The following is a 22,271-nucleotide window of genomic DNA, read 5'->3' as shown; positions in this document are numbered from 1 at the left end:
GCACATGATGAAGGAGCATGTATTCATGCCAGGGGAAGATCCCATTACATCTGCTTATACTGGTTTATGCTTACGCAGTACAATGCTTACACATTCTTCTCCAGGGCAATGTGCTGGAATTGTGATTGATGAGGACCGTGCCCTTTAACATCCTGCTTTGACAGAGTCCCATTCCTACCATCTTGGGTGGACCACGAAAGGAAAATCAAACAAGCCTTCAAAACATGTTAAAATTTTGAAGAAACCTATTGTATCTGCTGTGAAAGCTAAATCAAATGCAAAGAGCATTACCCAGGACATCTTTTGCACTGAACTTGTTTAGTGGGAAAAGCCCTATATAAATAAATGCAAATATATGTAAGCATGTATAGTATATATAAGATACTTATTTCTATGCATGTGTACGAATGTATGTGTATATATGGATGTACTATTTCATGTACTGTGATGACACTAGAATTTCTGTCCCACGTAAAGAAAATCTCTTTTTTGAACATTCCCTAAAATAATCTGCCCTCAAAGTGTAATTTTCCTTGGATGGCAGCTTGTCACCCACCTTGGCTCCATTAACTGTAATCACTATCTCTCATCATTGACAGCAGCAGCCTAAAGGTATTTATAGTTCACTGACAAGTAACAGTTTAGTTACCTGAACTGTTGTAACATGCAGATCAGCCAGCACAGTGCCCCAGGTAAGGTCCATACAGAGTGTGCCTGAGAGCTCCCTGACTCAAGTGCTTTGCCCAAATGAGCACGGGATACTTTGATTCAGAGCCAGGTCTGTGCCTCACTGGGAGCACAGCACCAAGACCCAGCTCCAGGCTCTAGAGAGGCCCTTCCATCTCTGGCCTGCAGCAGCAGCAGCAGCAGTCAGGTGAGGACAGGGGGTTTCTACATCACTCAAAGCAGAGCTCAAGACCACTTTTGCTTGATCTGTTTCATGTGTGAAATTCTTCCTGGCATGCATCCTAAGTGGCTCCAGAAATGTGATCCGTCGGTATCCCGCCACCTGTTGTGTGATGTATGGAGTCACTGTAATCCTACATTCATCGTCAGGGGAATATTTCCAGGCATCCAGGCTTTGATCTGTACTTGGGTTATGCAGATGTTTCAGAATGAGTCTAAATGTAATGCTAAGTGTTTTTAAGAACATAGCTTTTTGTTTTGTCCCGGAGTGAGCTGGGCTTCTTTCCTCCTGGAGCCTCCTCAGGAAAGGACCCACGCCAGATCAAAGCTTCTTAGCACACACAAGGATCCATTGTTTCAAGAACTGCTACAAATTAGCAGCTGCAGTTAAAATAAAGGGTGGAGGTATTTTTCTTAGCCTCATTTAAAATTGTTTGGAGTAATTATCCCAAAATACATGAAGAAAATGAAAGTCCCTTAGGGGCTGCCAATTCTGTAAGGATCCCATTAAGCTGCACATTGCTGTTGGATATCTGATCGGGACATGATGATGGCAGAGGGAAGCTAAACGGCTCTAACTACTTATAGAAAGACCGCTGCTGTTGCCTCTGGCAGCTGTGATGGGCTTTTGTGGAGACACCCATGGATTTCTTCCATAGTTAATGAGGAGAGAGGACCCATTATATACTCAGACAGCATGAGGTGGGGAGACATCCCTTCAGCATGCATCCCTCCAAACTAGCCCCTTAACCACGCCTTGACTCCATGGAGCTTTCATGACTGATGTCTTGAGCAAGGCTACAGAGACGGATGCTGCCCCATGGCAAAGCCTGAGCTGTCACTCAGAGCCTGACTCCGCAAACAGCACATTCCTGTTTTAAAAGGAAATATGGGTGTTTAAAAACGAGCATTCTGAACACAAATGAAACCAGCTATTTGCAAGATTATCTGTACAAGGGGAATTCAGAAGAAATCCACCTACAAAAAGTTTTTTTTTTAAATACAGTTTTAAAAAATCATATTTTATACTTCCTTGAGTGTTGTTATTGCTTGATTATTTTAGAGGAAGTCACTAGTACAGCATAAAGTAAAAATACAGCAGTAAAAGTATTCTTTTGTGGTCATCACAAAATCACAGAGAAGGAGTTCGTTTATGCTGTCCCACTTCCCTTTTCAGGGCAATACTAATAACAAAGTTGGGGCAGCTACAACTGAGCACACATTAGGGCTGTATTTCCTAGCTCAGGGTGTCTCCAGTTGAAATTGTCCGGACCCACACTGGCTCACAATTTTGATCATAATTTCTGGCATGCTTTATCCCTCACCTCTCCCCTCTCCTGTGGAGATCTTGCTCATACAAAGTAAGTGCCATTTTACACCAGGTATGGCTGGCCTGGAAAGGGGTGCAAATCCAAAATGCTCAGGGAGCAGGCTAGTGCATCCAGCCTTCTCATGGCACTGTTCCCAAGCACTCCTCTCGGACAGGACCCTCAGTCACACCCTGTGGCTACGAAGCCATGATGTGACTCCACTTCTGCCACCCGAAAAGATGAGGAGTATGCTCCAGGATGTCAAAGAGACACAGAGAAGTAGCACAGCTCTGGTGAAAACACAATCATTCAACTCAGTGCTGTAACCCTGCTGCCGATCGAGCCTGTAGTGAAGAGAGAGAGAAGAGGGGAGGCCACATTGCTGGGCAAACTGGGACCTTGACCTTCAGCCTTGCTCTGGCATGGTTTGAGAACAGTTGCATTTGTTCTTTTCAGGTCCAGAAGGTACCACTATGGACACTCCTGGCTAGCCTTTCTGGGGGTCAACAAGTGGACTTGGGCTTGTTGCAGTGGGCATAGGGATGCTGAGCATGTGAACAAAGATGGGGAGTTTGGCTGAGAGTGGCTCTGAGATTGAGCTGTTAGGCACACAACAAGGACATGCGCTTGGGTAACTGGGCCTGGGTCCAGAAGAGGGAGAGGATTAGGGATGCCTCATGTTTCTGACTTTGTGGGAAATGAATTAATGTGTGCAAAACTCCACTGGGCTCACTCCGCTTATTTATGAGAAAATCACACAGATTCATCTCTGAAGGCATCCAGAGCACTGTTAGCCTTTATTCCTGGTAAAGTTTCATTCCAACCTTTGATACACTTCCCCACTCCCTCATTATTTAAAGTATGGTTTTATTCTAAAGATTGCCTGTATAAAATTGGCATCTGCTTCCTTAGCAGATATATTCCATGTGCGAAATCAGAATATTGGCCTAGTGACTTCAATGGCAAGAACTTTTTTCACATGCTCCTTTTTCATGTTGATGATGCAGAGGCTTAGTTGCTCTCTCACATCTCAGGCAGCAGCGCTGCTTTTCCCTTTTGACCCTAAGCTTTTAGCCAAACAAAGGACTGGCGCACTAGCTCCTTTAAAAGGCATAGTGGCGATGAAGAAGGTACTTCTTTTGATGCACCTCTGTTAATGCACTAAGGGTATGCACTGGTGACAAATCACAGGAAAAATCAGAAAAAAGGGGACAATCTTTTTTCTTCACACCTCTAACCCAGTCAGACACCCTTCCTTTCTTGCGTAGCTTTTTATGTCACACTGTTGGGGTCTTTTTGTTTCAAGGACTTCTTTCACTTCTTTCCTTCTAGGTCCCCTTGCTGCTTGGCCTCTTTCTCAAACACATAAATAAGCCTTTGTAAAGGAGAGGTAGTAAAAGCTCTTCCCCCTTCTATGCCTCATGTGTACTTTCATCTGGGGTAGTGACACATACTTGCGTTTGATGTGGAGGTTCCTGTAGGTTTAATTATATGGTTTCTTGTGGAATGTAATAGTTTCTTCAGCTATCAAGTGGTGGTCGCTGTGGCTGGCCAAAGACAGTATTAAACTTCATTAATTCCCGCTCAGTCAGATTCTGTGCTGATTCATCACTCTGCAATTCTATGGAAGACAGAATTCCTGTTGCGGAGGGCTGGGGTACAATGGCGTGCACCATGTGGGGGTAACACAGTGTAGCCTGGTCTGTAGGTTGTTTGGGTCTGGGAATGAGACACAAGGAGGGGTATCTCAGCTTGACTTCCAGATCTAAAATGAATCTTCTTGTTAAACAAATCAAAAAATCATGGTTGCGCGAGAAAGAATGTTGCCAAAAAAAATCAGAATAATGATATTAAATAATTCGGAGATTTTCCCATATTTCTCTGGAAAAATCTAGCCCAGGTTTTGTGGAGTTTGAGGAAAATTATTGTTTTCTCTGGAAAAGCTTGCTGGGGCCAGGCGGGTTTCAGAAAAGAATGGTGGGAAGTTTTCAGGAGTGCTGGCTACCCGGTGTACCTGTGTACAATGCTCGCTCAGCACCAGGGACTCCTAGAGTTGCAGGCTGCTCACACAAATAGCAAAATATCTGTTTGGGCCTCTTTCAGAGATAAGCAAACAGAAAACACATGAAAAATATAAGGAATTTTGTCTATGTAAGGACTTGAAGGCCTAACAGTTATGAACCTGGGTTCAGCTCCATGCCTACTTCCCTCTCTGTTGTAGGAGAGCATCCTGCAGGATGCTGGAATCATCATGTAGATCACCTCCTTCCTGGAAACCTGGTAGTATAAAATAGATGCCCTTGCCCTGAGCTGCACTATACTCCCCTGAGTCATTAACAGCCCCCTTACATGGTATGGGGCTTAGAGCAGATGGGGCTCTGACTAATACCTTCTACACTAAGCCCTCCTCTCTTATGGTCTCTTCTACTTTATGACACACTTTATTACTGCAGCTGTGCACTGGCCTCATGGTTTCAATGATTTTTCCATAATAGTCTCAATCCCTTCCCTGCTCATTGCTTCGAGTGATTGGTTCCTTGCCCTTATATTAAATTATGCTACATTTTTCTGCAGCAAACTGCATTACACTGTCTCTTACAAGCTGGTATTTACCATCTGCTGGCCCAATCTCACTAACAAGCCAAACCCTTTTGAACAAAAGTTATTTTTCCTCAGAGATTTTACTGCCTCCACCACTAGTATTCTCTACAGATCCAAAGTACATAATCATTTCATGGGGTGTCCAGCAAATACACCCAAGAGGGTGCCAGAGCATCCTACAAAATAGATCTGTGGAGATGTATTTGCATTATTTGGCCTTTTCAAGGCAGACAGATAAGACAAGGAGCTAATGCCATCATTTTTCTGCCCTCTTATAGTAATTAAAATCTCCTTGCACAAGCGCAATTTGCTTCCTTCTCCTGATCTTGTTTTTTATGTTGTATCCAGTTTGATCAGTTCTATAAAGCAGTTAGCCAGAGGCTTTCCCCCAGAGGGCCAGTAATTGCTGACTGCCTTAGAACCACTGGTTTGGGTTTCTAAAGGGTGGTCAGTACCACTGCCCAACTAGTTGCTACACCTGAACCCTCTTGGAGTCCCAAGGACCAGCTCTCCCCCTACCTCCCTCTGCAATGCCTGAGAGAGCAAATGAGCCTCACAGGCAGGCTCCTCCCATGGAGAAAGGCAACCTCTTTCCGTGCTTGATTGCTCCAATGAATCTGTTTTACCTTGTTGCTTTTGTTGATCTCAGTTTGGAATATAAATTGGTCTAAAAAGATAAGCGTCCAGCTCAGTCTTTGGCAATGGTGGTGGGAGGGAACGAAGGGTTATGATGATGCTCAGAGATGACCCAAGAGTTCAGGAAGCATTTGTTATCCCCAGCTAGGAGGAGGTTGCTGTGAACAGGGGCTTTGGGATAAATTAAGAAAGGGTAAAGGTGGCACCAGGCTAGGAGGATACTGATAAGGTCAAAGTGGAGCTGGTAGCTCAGGCTTCATCATGAGTTCACATGCAATAACTCTATGGTAAGACACCTTAGTTTAAAAAGAGTGAGCTGAACCTAGCAGCCCGGGGAACATGTGTCTGAAACTTGGTGCAGATTATTCCTTCATGTTAACAAATGCACATTTTCTCCCGTACATGGGAATGTGCAACACGTGAGTCTTGCTTTGCAGCTCCTTTACTGAAAGAGGTACCTCTTCTTCATAGCAGTGCACATAGCTGCGCACAGAAACATCTGTGTGAGCCCCCAGACTTGGCTGCATTCTTCTTGTCCTGATTTCTGCCCTGCTCTACACCTCTTGGCTGTGCTTGCACTGCAGATTTTTCAATGGCTTCAAGTGTAATTGAAACAAGGCTTGTAAGGAAAGAAACAGCTTCCACAGACTGAGGAATACAGTGTCAGCAAAAGAAAGCTATGTCTATGGCAGCACAACTGTGTGTGTGCCACAAGAAGAAGCACTTCCATGTACATCTGACACATTTCAGCTTTTTCAGGGCTTCCACATTCTAGTCTAGTGTTTCCATTGGCTGGCTAAAAAAGATAAACACAGACATTTAAATATAAAAATATACATTATATGTAATAATAGAAAGTACTCAAAGATATTATTATAATACCACATTATAAGATGTTGCTATACTGTGTAACAGAAATGTGTAAATAGAAGCATGTGCAAGATTTTAATCATTCTGCATACTTCTGTTCAAGAACAAGGGCTGAGCATTTCCCTTTCAGATGAACAGAACAGGGACAAATAATAAGCATACATTTTTCTGCTCATCTGAGTCCCAATACCTGAGTGTGAGTGACCTGAGGGGTAAGAAAATGCGGTAGAGAGCCTGGGTAGAAACCTGGGGGGATGAAGGTGAGGCTTGTGTGACCCTTTGGGAAGTGTGCAAGGAGTTGTTTTCCCAGTGGTTCTCTTACTTGTCGGCAGTTTGGGAAATGACAGGGAAATACTGGAAGCTGCAGTGACACCAAGTGTGATAACCTCTACAGAAAATATGCAATTAGCTTTACTGACAGTAGTAATGTGCTCCAAGGGGTCAGGAAATTGATTCCTAAGCCTGTCTCTTGGTAAGGTTAAGGTGTGAAATTGTTTTAAGTTCAATACCCCCTGACCAGGTTCTTTAAATGTTTCACACAAGGAGGGTTTGAGACTTGGTATCAGATTTACTTGTTTGCAGGTATGTGACATTGCTTGGGGTTCTAATTTAACAGTGTTACAGCAACATACTGAAATCACAACACAAACACTATATAACAATTGCAACATACAGTTGGGTCACAAATATAAACAGGATTCCTACTACTGGCTCAGGGCAGCTCAGGCCCCTTGCTCTCTTCAGGGTTCATTTGGTCGGTTAATGTTTACACTTTGTGTTGGGCTGAGCCACAAATACACTTCCCCCATGCTGGCCTGGCTGGCTAGGGAAGATAATACTCCCCATCAGTTATTTTAGGGATAGGCCACTTATACAACCAGTTGACCCACTCAACAGATACAGTTGTTTGGCTAATACAAAGACCCCTTTGTGTTGAGATAAGGTCAGCTTCCTTTATGACAGCTGTGGTCACTTCCTACATGCTTTTCTGAGCTTCATGAGCACATCTTTGAGCCTTCTTCCACCGAAGGGGTTTGTTGGTCAGCCACAGAAGTCCCCCAGACTTCAGAGCAGGCAGTGGTTCCACCCATGAAGTGGGCAAATGAATTCATACATACAACATTCCTGTTAGCAAAGGACATTATTCACATTTGTAAGCTCTAGAGGCAGGCTCCCACCATGTTCACCTAGTTTTAGTTGCTAGTAACCAGATAACTTAGGCTAAACTCTTACTTCTGGTGGCAACCACTGGCACCAGTGCATAACCCAGACTGACCATGTTCCCTGGGTGGCAAGCTGCTCTGTCTGCCAAGCCATGGTGTTAAATTAGCAGACTCTTCTGTAAACTGTGCTGTACGCTGCATAGCTTGAGTCCCTGCCATCAAAATAATCATGTCCAGCATTTTTTCACTGGGTGCTCACCTTTCTGGGTTCTGTAAGCCTTTTCCCAGCTGGAGACCATACATGGCTAAGATTTACACGGATTTATTTTTGATGGCCTATTCGCTAACTCTAGAAGATTGTGCTTGCAACACAGGGCATCCAGAGTTCCTTTATCCCAGGATGGGGAGGAGCAGAGAAAAAGGATGAAGATTAAACAAGTGACGCCAGTATTAAGAATAATTTTTTATAGCGTTCTTTCGAATGAATATACTTTTACAATGTTTTTTTCTCCTAAATGATGTGTTCAGGCAGAGGCCCAATGTTGTAAAAGACACATAATTGGCACTCAAAGAGGTCTGAGTTATTGCCTGGTTGGTGTAATTTTACACCTGTCACTGCCCATATATTTAGAAAGAGTGAAAAAAACAGACCTGGGGTTGTTTTGCTGCTGGCTGCCTTCAGGCTGCGCTGACATGCTCGCTGAGTTTATAGTGTGTTGTTGTGAAGGCGAAACTAGAAGCTCACCTAAGGCACAGCTTGGCGGGGGTCAGCAAGCAGCCTCCGGCTGCAGTCGCTACAGGAACAGCATGGCTCTTCAGGTCTGGCCCCACTTTCCCATCTCCTTTTGCAGGAGGCAGAAGCCCACCCCGCAGGAGCAGTGCCAGTCTCCATCCCAGTGAGCTCCTCCTCACCAAGCATTGCCCAGCGCCAGTGTGCTGGAGGTGGGCAGCAGGGCAGTGTGCTGAGATAGCTGCCTTCTAAGAGAACTTCTATTACACAGGCTTGTGCTGGATTTGTGGTTTGGTTTTCGTTTTCCCTGGGATTTGCTGGAAGTACCTAGCCTGTGGCCTCAGCTGCTTTTCTTGAGCTTAAAATACAGAAATATCACAGTAGAAATCTGAAAGTCCTGCCAGCCGAGGATGCCCAGACATCAGCAGCATTTACCCAGAATAATAGCAGCACAGCCCCAATCCTCCTTAATATACCTCCTGGTGGCCGGGAACAGAAGGCTGGACAGCATCAGTTAAAAAGCTTATCTCTGTCCCGAACATCAGTTTTTGGGTCAAGGAGAGTTGCAGCTTGCCCCAGGTCAGTGCGCTCCTCTGCCCAGAGGCAGAAGCCCTGCTGGGAGCCAGAGAGTGGGAACTTGGTTGTGGTGCTCTGGGAGCTTTCTGCAGGTGTCCTGACCTGGGAAGGGGCAGAGACAGGGAAAGAAATGCAGCTGGAAACAGCTCATGAGCCCGGCTGTGCTCATCCCCTCTGTGGAAATGGTTGTCCAGGTACCTCAGGGCCTTAGGCACTGCTTCTTAATCCTCCTCCTTCATTTGACCCAGGTGGATGGTTATTTTTTGATTCTTCTTCTTTTCTAGGCACTGAGCGGTTCAGGGACAAGGCAGCTGTCTGCAAACGTCCAGCCATGGCTTTCCTCAAAAGCTTTTGCATGGTACAGCTGACTGCAGCAACTGCTGCTTGCTAATGCAAACTGGGGCAGACCTACGGAGGGCAGGAGGCTCAGAACAGGCAGAGCAGCTTTCTCCCCATGCTGGGCTGCCCAGCCATCCATCACAGCCCTCCTGCATTTCATAGGCAGGTTGCTGTCCTTTACCTCCCCTGTTGGAGCTCTGGTTCACATGGCCTGAGCAGGGAGGTTGGAGCGGCAACACAACTGGCATCCCTTTACAGCTGTTTACTTAGAAGATTCATTCAATAGAAGTTGTCCAAGCTGTGTTATGAGGGTGGAAAACCAGGGTATCATCCATTTTTAACAGTTTTACGATGCCGGAGAAAGACTGGCCTCTCTCACTGTAGACTGCCACACATACAGGCAGGTCAGTCAGAGCCAGTCTGATGTAAAAATCATCATACTTTGTACAATAACTTTGGATACTTTTTCCTTTCAACTTCTGAGAGTCATTAATTGCATTCATTTCACATTTTCCAGGTGCTTTTTTTTCTGTTCTGCAGTGCTGAGAGCAAGAAAATTGCGTCTTGTGAACTGACATTTTGCATTTCTTGTTCATCCAGATGTTAAGTCTCTAAAGACACCTGAAAAGGCAGGACCCTTGTGACAGCAGCTGGCCTGTCAGCGTGTCCCCTGAGGCCAGGGGTTAGCAATAGTGAACAAGAAACAATTCTGCATCTAACATATTTTGTCCCTCCTCAGCTTAAACTTCCTAATTTCCTGCGGCCATAAGTCACACAGGGAAAGGTCTCACTCCTCCAGGCCAGGCACCATTGCCTTAGTGTTATATTATATTCACACCTGTAATAAATATTGAAGACAGAATCTGGTTTTTAGTTTCTATCTGTAAATTCTAACGTAAAAAACTGGGGAGTCCTGCGAGCTCAAACCACCCAAAGTCAAGAGGGGACTTTCGAGAGGGAAAGATTTCCCAGAACAAGCTTTCTCATTGTGAAGGGCTGAAATTATTGCTCTCCTGTGATTTACAGTGCAAAGGCCTTCGGGCTTACAGAGCACCTGGACTATTTAGCAGTAATTCAGAAACAGACTCATGTGGTTGATGCAGCATATCACTGCAGAATATCAGAGTACCTGCACATACTTTACCCACCAAGAGATTATCCTGAATGTGCTACTAATGTGTGTAAATATGTTTGCTATTGTTGGCATTATTCACAAGCACACAATTAATGTAGCTACAACAAAGCCCTTTGGCTGATCCATCAGTTACTCCTCATCTTCTACCTGCGACTTGTATCTGCTTATATCTTTCCAGGAATTATGAATAATGAAAGATGGGAATAATTTAATTTATGGTCTCACCCCAAATTAAGTCTTACGTTGCAAGTATGTAATCCTTAGTGTTGTAACAGAGCTACTCATGCAGCAATGTTCTTTATGGAACTGAAAGAACTGGTGTTTACTTCTGAGTGCCTGCAGCACTTCTCCCCAGTGAAGGGCTGGACAGACCCATGCCCCATTTCCTATACACTGCCTAGAGAAAAAGAAAGCCTCCTGTGAGGGAGTCCAAGCCATCTCTACACTCACCCAGATGTGCCAGCAGTTTAAACATGCTTCTGAGCTTAGCTGCTTCTCTCCTTTCTCTCTGACCCCCGCTCAGCCCTTGGGGCACTCCTGCCTCTCGAGTCCACAAAAACAGTGATGGGCAGCGTGTGCTCACCGGTTTGAGAGAAGGCTGCTGTCTGCTAGCAGGGCAGAGCATATCTCTGTCCCACAGTAGATGCCGTTCTGCACACTTCACCCATCAGTCTATGGCATGAATGAGGGAGTCATGTGAATAAGATGTAGGACCAAGATCTGAGTGACTTGGATATGGTGCTTGCCCTGCTCCTGGTCTACTTCAGATATGTGGGCATCCATTGGACCTGGGTGCTCTGTACTCCTCTAAATCTGCTCCTTTGGCCTCCAGCTTAGACACTGAGCAAAGACTCTGACACCTTCAGGTATGTAGGTGGGTAACTGTAGCTCTGCTGTCCTAAGCCCCAGGAGCATTTCTGAATAACCTGCCCTTTAAAGTCTAAGGTTAAAATCATTCTTCCCATTCTCTGACTTCATGGGGTTGTTGGTTAATTTTTATTCTTTCAGGGACACTTACGCACTGAAGCAATTATAGTCGAGGCCTTTTTGAATGATTTCCAAAAGTGATGTAGTTGCAATAGGAAGCAGCAGGCCACCATTCCCACCAGTGACCTTGCAGTCTCCGGCACCTCTGCGGTAGCTGTTGTGTGTGTTTCCATACTGCCTGTGTTTGAACTTATTTGTGGTGTGCAGCCTTCCCTTCTGTCACTCCTCTTCCAAGTGACCTCTCAGTATCTGGAGTACCCAAACCACATTTCAGATGCCTCTGATAATGCCCTATGTTCTGGTTCCCCTTTTCTGCCTGTTCTTTTTTGCTGCTAAATAAGGAAACTTGTTTCCCCCCAGTTACAGCCACATCATAGTCCTGGTTGTGGTGTGTCGGTGTGGCATTTATTGAGATGTATATAGCCCATGCAACTGCCCCTGTAGGGGCAGAGCCAGGCACCCATTTGCTTTAACAGAAGACACTTGATGAAGATAGACCAGAAAGACCACTGGGACATAACAAGAGATAAAGTCCCTATCATCTGACCCCCAGACAGTTGCTTCTGCTTGTGGCAGCCTGTGCAGTCACTGTCCCATGAGTAAATGCAGACACTGCTGTAGCCATCAGGGAAGGAAAGGTTAACGAGATGTACTGAATGCAGTGCTGGGAGAGGCTGAGGAAGATTAGGGTTTATATATCTTTTTTTCCTGACAATCTCATACAGCTTCCAAAAGCCATTAGTAAATACCTCGTGCTACTGCAGGAGGATTTAACATCCCAGAGCCTGCTTCTGGAAAGCGCTGTGTGCCCCTGGAGCCAGCCTGTGGCTCAGGCTGTCTGTCCCCAGCAGCACCCACGATGCCACAGGATTGGGCTCCCCAGATTAGATCAGCAGGGACAGAGCAGTGTAACACTGAAGCCAAACCATAAAGAAAGAGGAATGTACACAAGGGAGGAAAGGCAAAACAGTGCATTTCAGGATAACTCCTGACTAAGGCTCACTAAGAATGTAATCATGACCCAGGCAATTTTGCCAGCACTGGTAGCAGGGACAAGCATTTAGTCTCTTTTTTTCTATCGCCAAAAGAAGGCATGGAGTTCTGCACAGAATAATATTAAGGGTTGATTGATTGCAGATTAAGAGCAGGAATAAAAGCTTCATGACGTCAATGGAAAGATTCTCATTGGCTTGAGCCAGCCCCAAGACACGGCTTGACTGATGCAACGGGATCTTGATTTTTTTTTAAATGCAATTGTTACAATGTAAAAGCTTTTGTTGGACAGAAATATCTCGTAGAAACAGAATTAAAAAGTCCCAGAACAAAAGGACAGATTTAGCTGCCCAAAACTGCTGTTTCAGCATGGATGTATTTTTATGTGATGCTTCGCAACAGCATACTTCACTCTTTCCATTGTACAGAGGGGAAGCTCAGGTGTGCTGGGGAACAGTTAGCATTTTGAACCTGGGAGTTTCCCTGTGTAAGCTAGAACAGATCTGTCTCATGCAGTAAATGAAATGTTCTTTACGAAGATTTTTCTAAGCCTTTAAGGACCTGCCTGCCATTGGGGAGATATTTACAGCCCAGAGTGATTCTTTTACCCTGCATGCTCACAGGAGCGTGTCATGCTTGGCACAGAGGTACAGGCATTGTCTGCAGGAAGGACAAGGGCCCTGTGCCCTCTTGCCTGTAACACATATTACCCATGAGAAGCACACATATAAAAATATCCAACCTTATATTACAGATTATTGTCCTCTTTCTTCAAAGCTAAGGAATTTTCATGAAGTGTGTACACATCTGGTATTGGATCAATTCAAGATTATGACAAAAAGGTTATTTATAGCTCTGCGTTGACATTTGTTTATTGTATAGATGACATCACCACACCAGGCCATTGCTGTAACTCAACATTTCCCACTTTTATTGCATTTGTGATCCTGTGTATGGCCACGGAACAAATCATTAAAGAGGATTGCATGAAGGATAACGAGTACCATAATACTTTTAAGCCTCACATACAGTCTTTAGCTGGATTCAAATTCTTTTGATCTGTTGAGCAAAGTTGCAAGATATGGAAAATAACAGACATTGAATGACACATTTGCTTGTAATCTCAGATTTTCCAAATCCCCCTGGTGTACCTGTGTTCCCCTTTTCTTCACTAATGAATTCTGGCACTGAAACAGATGTTGCCCTATAAATTCCCATACATTATTTCCCAGCAACACTGCTGTTCCAGATTCATTCGTCAAGAGGCTCAAATATGCCGACCCTTCATTGTGTTTTTCCTCTTCCCCTCGCCTTGCTGTTTGCCAGACCATGGTGGACAAGTTTTTAGTATAAATCAGTGGTCAAGTTTCTGTTATTTTCTACAAACCTGTCCAACCTGTCCCAAACCCACCAGTGACCACCAAGAGCAGCACCACCACCATGCTGGCTGCTGCTGATCCAGTCTTTGCTGGGCTTCCCCATCTTGACTTGCCATTGCACAAGCACAAGCCAGTGCACCCTTTGTTGGGGCTAGAGTGTTGTTTTATATGACTTTACAGTTTTGCTTGTAAAAAACCTTCTTTTGAGTAGCTGTAGAAAGCAGCCTGTCTACCAAAGGACTTGGTCTAGCCAGCTTTATGTTCTGTGTTCAGAATTTTATGGAGAAGGGAGGCTTATTTGTGCAAAGTAGGAAATGGATTGCACTGGCTCTGAAGTGTTTATGTAAGACACTTCTCTGCCCTGATCTCAGACTAATTGGCCAAATAAAGTTGCCTCAGCTTTCTTCAATGTATGGCATGAAAGGCACTTGGAAGTATGGCACAAATGTTGTGGCACAAAATCATTTCATGCCGCTGTACAGCAGGTATGCCAGTGGAGTCAGAGGCTACACAAGCTGACTGAGGGTGGCTCTGTGATTTCCATTTGGTCTGTTCAGATTTCTGAGAAAAGGCCTCTCTGCCAGATCAGAACCTACTGATCCTTTCTTCTTGAGCAACCCCTGTTCTTCTCCCCACTCATCGCTTTTCATTTTCCTTCTGGCACTCTCTAAATTTTCAGGACTTCCACATTTTTATAATGTCATGAAAGTTCAGGGCAACAAAGTGGAAAGTGAAAAAGTAGTGCTACCCTGTTGCCACCACTTCGTTTATTATATTTGGCAGCAAATAAGAAACTCAAAGCTAAAGTAGCAGAAAGTTGAAATACTTTGAAAACATTCCACAAAATGTGAAAAAAAATGTAAAAAAAAGAAGTTCACCTCAGACTTGCAAATGAAAATATTTTTTATTCCATTCTGGTTTCTTATTGCATTTGCTAAAAGTCATACTAGTTTAGGCCTGAATTGTCCCTACTGGTGTGGGCTGCAAGAGAAAGGTTCTCATACATCTTTGTGGGCTTTTCTGGCTGGTGGTCACTTGGGAGAAGGGATACTGCTGTTTGTCTCTCTTCCGTGGGAAAGGCCTTGATGGGCAAACCTGGTGGCTTCCCAGGAAGTGTATACATTCAGTAGGAATTTGTGGACTTGGCCTGTCCTTTACCTCATGAGCAGCTCAGTCCATGTCCTTTTCCTCTCCTCTGGTCCATCCAACCACGGTGAAGCATGATTAGCAAGGACCTGCAACAGTGGTGGCCTTCACTTCATCTGTTGCCGTGGCATCATGGGGAAGCACTGAGTGAAAATTCCCTGTCACCTTGGGTTGTTCTTCATGTGTGATTCAGGAACAGCAGGAGGTCAAGGCTCTGCGCTGCCTTTGAGAGCCTTGTTTGCCTTTGAATTGAACTTTGCAGAGGTATGGAGCCCTTCCAAGCAGATCCCTGCTTGTCCTGCAGGGACAGATCTCCTCTGTGAGCTGGGTCTCCGTGTGCCTGGCTGTTTGCATTTAGGACCTCTCAGCTCCCCAGCCCAGCAGGGCTGCTGATGCAGTGTGTAAGGAGGAACTGTGCAGAGGGCTTGGCTCAGCATCACTGGGCATCGAAGCTAACACCACCAGCTAACACACCTCCAGCAACTGCTGGAGGAAAGACCTGCAAACATGTAACTCTGCCTTTTCTGCTGCCATGAGAGAAGCTTGTTTGAAAGCACAGAGTGGGTCTTTCCTGAGGGAGGCTTCTGGATTCACAGTCATCTGCTTATAAACACTTCAAATCCAAGCTCCAAAGCTTTCACTTCCCTGAAAACAATGAGAACTTTGCCCAAGTGAAGGATTGACATCAAAAAAATGAACACGTACTTCAGGATTTGCCCTTCTGGCAACTTCTCATCTTGGCTGCTGCCTGCACATGCTCAGGGGATACCTCCAGAGCTCAGCTTTTGCTGCATTTGGCTGCTAGCTCTATCTTTCTAGATGAAGTTCATATGTGACTTAGCTTGGGGATACATCACATGTAGCTTTACATCAGAAATGGTGGTTTGCCAATTGTAGGTATAATTAACAGACCAGAAAAAAACCCCAAACAATAGCTTCAGGTAAACTCAAGCCAAGCTGTGGGTGAAATGATTAAATAGACTACATTTTTCAGAGTGCCTAGGGAGAATTAGATCTGTGGCTGGGGAGCAGCTCCAGATGACCTGAGGGGAGCTTTGGAAGACTCATTGGCTTGCAATGCTGAGATACAAACTTTGGATTTGTTGGGCTGTTTGAGCCCCAGGAGTATTTCCTGGGCTTTCACAATTCAGACTCAGCCCAATCGCTCCTGTAGTTGCTTACCTAGAGAAAGAGAAAAGATGGCAATTGCTGATGTGAGGCTAGTCTGCGGTCCATGACAGCCTGTCCTGCCCTCAGGATTAATAGGGTAGTTGTGTACATAAGGTACTCTGGGGATCCCAGACATTTGGGCTCAGTTGCTATCTTTGCTATGGATTCTGTAGAATCTGGTTTCTCTTGTGTGCAAAGTAGGAAGAAACAACAATTCCCTTTCTCTGCCTTGTGTCATTGAATTTAATGACTTCAAAGAAAAACAAAACCAATACAACTCATCTGACAAAAGAGACTGTTGGATCTCAGTACCACTTGGAATGAAGAAATGCAATATAATTCAACAGGCACTATGGAGAACTCAGTGTCAATTAGACAAGGAAAAGCATTGTGGGATTCAGGGCAGGACAAGAACAGAATGCAAACCCAGGTAATAATAATTAATTTGCATACAAAGTCACTGAAATGTAGAAAAATAAAGGGGAAGGTACCCCAATAATCCCTTAGCCCTTGCTGTTCCCTACAGGTATTTGTCTAGCCTGCTCCCAAAGATGTCCACTCCTCCTTTGATACCACATCTCCACGCCTAGCTTATGAAAATGGCAAGATGCAGCATTCAGTGCGTGGCTAATGTCAAGGTGCTTGGCCACCACAGGATGAAATTCACTTTATTTCATAAATTTGTTCTTGACAGATCCATGGTGAGCGCTATTTATTTTCTTGCTACTGATAAAAAAAGCTCCAGAGGATTAAAATTAACTACTGAGACCAAGTCTTGTCCCTTTTTTGCTAATACGGAGCATGCTGGTTACCTGGTTGCAGCAAAGACTGATATAAAAAATGTACAATAAATCTGCCTTTTGCCAACAGTTGCAAACTTGCTGAGCTTTGAAGCAGGGCGTTCCTTGTCCTTATTTCTGTGAATGCACCCTATCAAACGGCTTCCTCTTCCTCTAGATGTTTCTTGGTAGCCGCTACTTGATGTAAGCTGTGTTCTTCTTTGTTGTCTTCTCAGGAAGGACCTGCATGTCTATCAGCTTATGCATTCTGCCAGCCATATCAGCTTTTTTAACAAAGATGCTATTTCTCTGTATGAGCTCAGTGCCCCAAGCACTGTTGGCTGCCAACACTTGCAAAGCCACTGTGGTCATGCTCCTTTTTGAGATGTTCCTGTTTCTTCTTGTTTCAGCCTTGCCTCTCTTTTTCAGACTTTTATGCTAAATTCACACATTCTAGTTTCCATTTCTTTTGTTTCCCTGTAGTGCCTGAAGCCATTGTTTTAGCCAAGCTAGACACTACCCTGATTGGGATGTCTGTCCTTGCATCCTTGTATCACTTCTTTGAGATGCCAGCTCTCCTTGGCTTCTCCCTTTCTTCCCTCCACTGGAGTCTGTCAGGCAGTCATTTTTCTCCATTTATTTATCCTCAGATATGCAGTCCCAGTTGATGCACTGTCAGATAAGTCCTGTACATGTCCCGGGGGCATATTTTTTCATTACTATTCCTATAAATTAAAGAGAAAATCCAGACACATAATTAAAAAAATGTAATTTTTTTGCTTGTCTTCATTAGGGATGCCATATAGACTGGGGAATTTTTCAGCCTGCATCTTAGGGACAAACAAATTTTTAAATTTAAATATAAGTTCAATAGCTTTTTAAACCTTCTGGCAAAGTTTAATAAATCTGAGTTACTTAGACACATGTTTATCATATGACTATTTGTAGGAACATGGTATATATCAAAAAAGTAAAATTGGCTTGCATTCCTGTAGAGACATATTGTAAGGTGTGAGAATAATTTCCTAGTCAACAACTTTCTTTTGCTTTCAAAAGCTGAAATATAAATAAATAATAAAATTTCTTTATATAAATAAAAGAACAAGCCAGTAAGTGAAGGTTAGTTGAGTGGAGGAAAGTAACAACTAATCCAGCAGTTAGATTTTTAATTGCAGAAAGCATTTGACCACTTGGAAGTTTCTTTCATTCCAGAATGAATATTGCAAACAAATCCAAGATGGTTAAAACATCTTCTGCTAACAAAAGTTAAGACTTTGACTGAAATAAGCTTTTGGGAAGAGGTTATAGTTTATAATAGAAAGAAAAAGAATTATGATATCCAAATAAAAAAATTTTCAATGGTATTAAAATTATATTTCCAACTTTTTTTCTTTAGTTGATTTTTGGGGTTTTTTTAATTTAAGGCCAAAAGTATCCTCCAGACAGTTCACTGTAGTCAGCATTTTGCAAGAAAAACCTTTCCATTGGAAGACTTCCAGCTAGGTCTCCATTTCAATTCTGTAGAGCATATAATTGGTGTTTTCCATCTAATAATAGTCTACCAGATGCATTTAAACCTATATTACGCTGCCTGTTTAATGTGGGTGACATATTTTATTAATTTTAAAGGGCAATTTCTTGTTTTCAATTTTCTCAGTGGAATTTCACAGTTATTACCCACAACCTGTGATTCAGATTTTGATGCTCTTGTTCTTGCAGCATGAACTACCTGATGCTTGTAAATACAAATCTGTTGGGGTGGCAGCATGCACATAGGCAGCTAATCTGGACTATGAGAACATGGGTGCTCATGCATCAAGATGCTACATGGTGGCCAGTGTGCATCCAGCCTCTAGGCCCTCTTGAGCTTCTCTTGGTGACTGTCCACAAAAGACAGCAAGATCTGGTTGTCAACCCTGAGGTCAAATTCAACCCCCAGACCCAGACATCTAAAAAGGTCTCTACAGATGAAGGTGTCTGAGATCCTCTTACTATTGTCAGCATCAGTCTGGTCAGTACATCAAAGGAGTTGGAAAACCTTTGGTGGTCACAGGTAGGCATCTAGTTGAAATGTCTCAAAACTCAGATGGTGTATTGGCCGGATTGATAAGAACCATAATGGGGCTTAGATGCCGAGATAGTCTGTGGCACAAGTGTCCTGATCCATGACCTGAATCCTCCCTCTAGTCCCTTAATGAAGTGGTTGGATCTTCCCTGTTAGGGTGGTAAGACACTGGCACAGGTTTCCCAGAGAAGTTGTGGCTGCCTTATCCCTAGCAGCGTTTAAGGCCAGGTTGGATGTGGCTTGGAGCAACCTGGTCTAGCTGAAGATGTTCCTGCATAACACCTGGCAGAGGGGGTGGAACTGGATGAGCTTTAAGGTTCCTTCCAAACCTAACCATTCTGTGATCCTATGAGCTAGGAGTTACGGATCTATTGTTCCACTGCAGACTTCCGCCTCCCTGCCCCCGCCTCCAACAAAATGACATAAAGCCTTCCAAGAATCTAAAAAATGAGTAAAACCCTACTCTTTTCCAACTCCTTTATTGAATGCATTAACCAAGATTGGAGCTGCTGAGACACTCTGTTGTGCTCATTTGTTGCAATAGTTCCACCAAAGGTACAAATCGGAACTGAGGACTGAAGAGTTAGAGCTGGCTCAAGAAAAGTTTCAGGGAAGTCGCAGACTTTAATGACATATTAAATTTGATACTTCCTGTCTTTGAAGGCTTGAGGATCATTACTCTCTCTTCATATCATTTTGTCATTGGAGATAGAAAGTAATAGTACAGCACATGAGGGAACTCAGGCTGCTGCATGCTTTAAAATGTTATCAACCTTTAAACAGAGGACACAGCAGTAGTTGTATAGCAGGAGACGCAAGAGGGCTCGATAGTGTATGATTTCTTACTTCTTGTACTCACTGGTGTGACTTTCTTTCCCCTTACCAGGCAGTGCAATTACTGTTCTGTGCTATCAGCAGTAGAAGGAGGATGGCAGCATCAAAATGCCAAATTCACATATGTACAGTTACTCATCAGGGATTTTCCACTGGCTCCTCAGAGACTTGAAGTGGCACTGGCTTAGCCCAGTTTTGATGTCTCTCTAGTCTGAATATGAATACATGAAAATTGCTGAACTATCTGCCATCTGAACGAGCAGCAAGTAAGACAAGGGGAATATTTTCTTCTATTTCAGTTGCTGAATTCACATGTGGACAACTAGAGAGTTCTCCAAGAAAAATCAGTGCCATCTGTATGACTCCTGGCTACAAAGAGCCTCTCTACACATCTGTCTGGACCAGTTCCATGTCTGATCTGTAAAGCTGAGTGATCACCCTTTCAGCATCTTTCACATCACGTATGCCTACACTACTTCAAACAGACACACAATAAACACAGGGTTTCACAGAGGAGAGCATTCCCTTGCATAATAGTTTGGTGCCAGTTAAAGGTTAATGTTCCCCTATTACTATTTTTTTTTTTTAACTAATAAATACCTCCATAAAGGAAATCTTAAAAGAAAACAGTCCTTTACCTGTTTGGTTACTCAGCAATTGTAGGAAAATGGGATCCCAGGACACCCACTGCAAGCTCTCTGCATGCAGTTAACTGAATGTTTGGCTAACTGAACAAGGGTTTTTTATGACTAACCAAGTGCCATTTAATATGAAATTTGCAACTGTCTCAGCTGCTCATTCATCGACTGCATCTTTACTATTCTCATGTCATTCAGTTGTAACCATGAATGAGAGACAAACTGTTTTATCACTGGCAGAAAGAGTGATTGTAGCGCACCTAAAATTTGATGACAAATGTGTAGATGTGACTGCTTACTGCCTGAGAGAGAAACACAGAAATAAGGAAGCAGAAGACTTTCTTTCACACACAGCTTGCTGGAGAATTCCCAAATGAATGACAGCAAAATGATCTTGCATGGCACTGCCATAGACCTTACTCTGGGAAACTCATTTCTAACACATGAGCAGCAGAAACTACAGAAATAAACCAAGACCCATAACAGTGACCAAAGGCTTGGGATGCATACAGGATGGCAGAATAAATTCAAGTTATGTCATGACTTCTGGGTTAAATCTTTGAGTGACTATCAGGCTATCATCAGGAAGGTTAGCACTTCTTTTTAGGAAAGTTGGTGTCTGAAGATGATAACATGCTGAAACCTTATACAAGAAGACCTATCTGAAAAATCCTTGCCTTACTGAAAGATACCTGCACTTCAAGGGGAAATCCATGTCTCTGGTTGAAAGATAGGCAAGGAACAACTCGATCTGTTGATACCTACAAATACCTGTGCAGTGCATAGGCTGCCTTCAGACTCACCGTCTGAACCATACATGACAGTAAACTTTGTCATTTATTGTAACAAAAACATGTTTACACGGATACTGCATTCTATTAAGGTATTCGTTTTAATGGGCTTGCTCTGGAAATCTACGAATAGTATCTACTGAACAAGAGCTGTGCTTGTTCTGAGCCATGTCCATATCATCCTCTGATGGAATGGCTCAAGACTTAAGATGATGTAACCCACAGAAGTAAATTGAGAAATGAATACAAGGTGATGGTAGAAACCTGATGCTCCCAAATGTGGCAATTCCATATGGACTTGGAAGCATCAGTGAATTGTACATTTTTTAATGCTGCTACACTGTAAGAGAAAAAATAAATGGCACTTATATTTCTTTGTTTGTAGAAGCTCTTTTTTTAGTCTTGTGCCAATTTTTGCTTATACAGATTTTCCATACCTGCTTGGTTTTACTTTATTCAGTTTATTAGTGGCCTATATTATTGTCTAACTCTGTAAAGCTACACCTTTAGGCATATTCCTGGGATTCACTTTTTGTAAGGAAGAATGTTAAATTTTCCTGATTTAGACAAGTGAAGGGTTAGAAGGGAAAATGAAGCACAGCATCCATTCTGTGTAAGAAAAAAGATCTCTTTGCAAATCATGTTTGCACTTTCTGCCCACATTAGTGAAGCAGCTTTGCCATCTCACTAAAACACTAGAAAGGTGTTTTGCTAACAAGAAGTACCAATCATTACCTTCTTGCACTATACAGGATATCCACTGTGCAGAAGGGACAAGAAAAAGTAGCTATCTTTTTGACCAGTTCAGTACAGGCTGTGTAACTTTATTCAGTGTCACCCAGTGAGTGAAACTGTAGAGTTGCAAATGTTGGTGTTGATGGCCATGCCGGCACACTAAACCCTTCAAGGGGGTCATGCTTCAGGGGGACCATTACTGAGATGTGGTCCCATGCACCGAATGCCCCTGCACCATTGACTGCATGACTGGAGTGCATTCCCATTTGTTTGAAAGGGATCCAATTCACATCCTCCAAAACTCCTCTAAGATCACAGTCAAAGCATAGCACACGGAGATACTTGTTTCAAAAGTCCCATTCTGATCTGCATGAGGTTGCTCATGGAGACACAGCCAGCTCAGGGGTCTCCCACTATCTGTTTACCTGACATGAACCCTTTGGGACCTGAAGGGGACAGTGAATCCCCACTTTTATAGCCCATCTGGC

General features: G+C 43.6%; 1 long non-coding RNA gene across 1 annotated transcript in view; it reads left to right on the top strand.

Annotated features, from left to right (window-relative positions):
• Nucleotides 1–21,406, top strand: part of LOC136009188 (uncharacterized) — a 30,398-nt gene extending 8,992 nt beyond the window's left edge. The window contains exon 3 of the long non-coding RNA XR_010610380.1: nt 19,672–21,406. This is a non-coding gene — a long non-coding RNA (uncharacterized LOC136009188). The remainder of the gene's footprint in view (nt 1–19,671) is intronic.
• Nucleotides 21,407–22,271: the final 865 nt, after the last annotated feature.

This window comes from Lathamus discolor, chromosome 2 (assembly GCF_037157495.1).
Source record: "Lathamus discolor isolate bLatDis1 chromosome 2, bLatDis1.hap1, whole genome shotgun sequence".
In the NCBI taxonomy this organism is placed as follows: Eukaryota; Metazoa; Chordata; class Aves; order Psittaciformes; family Psittacidae; genus Lathamus; species Lathamus discolor.
This window is presented reverse-complemented; position numbering and strand designations above follow the sequence as displayed.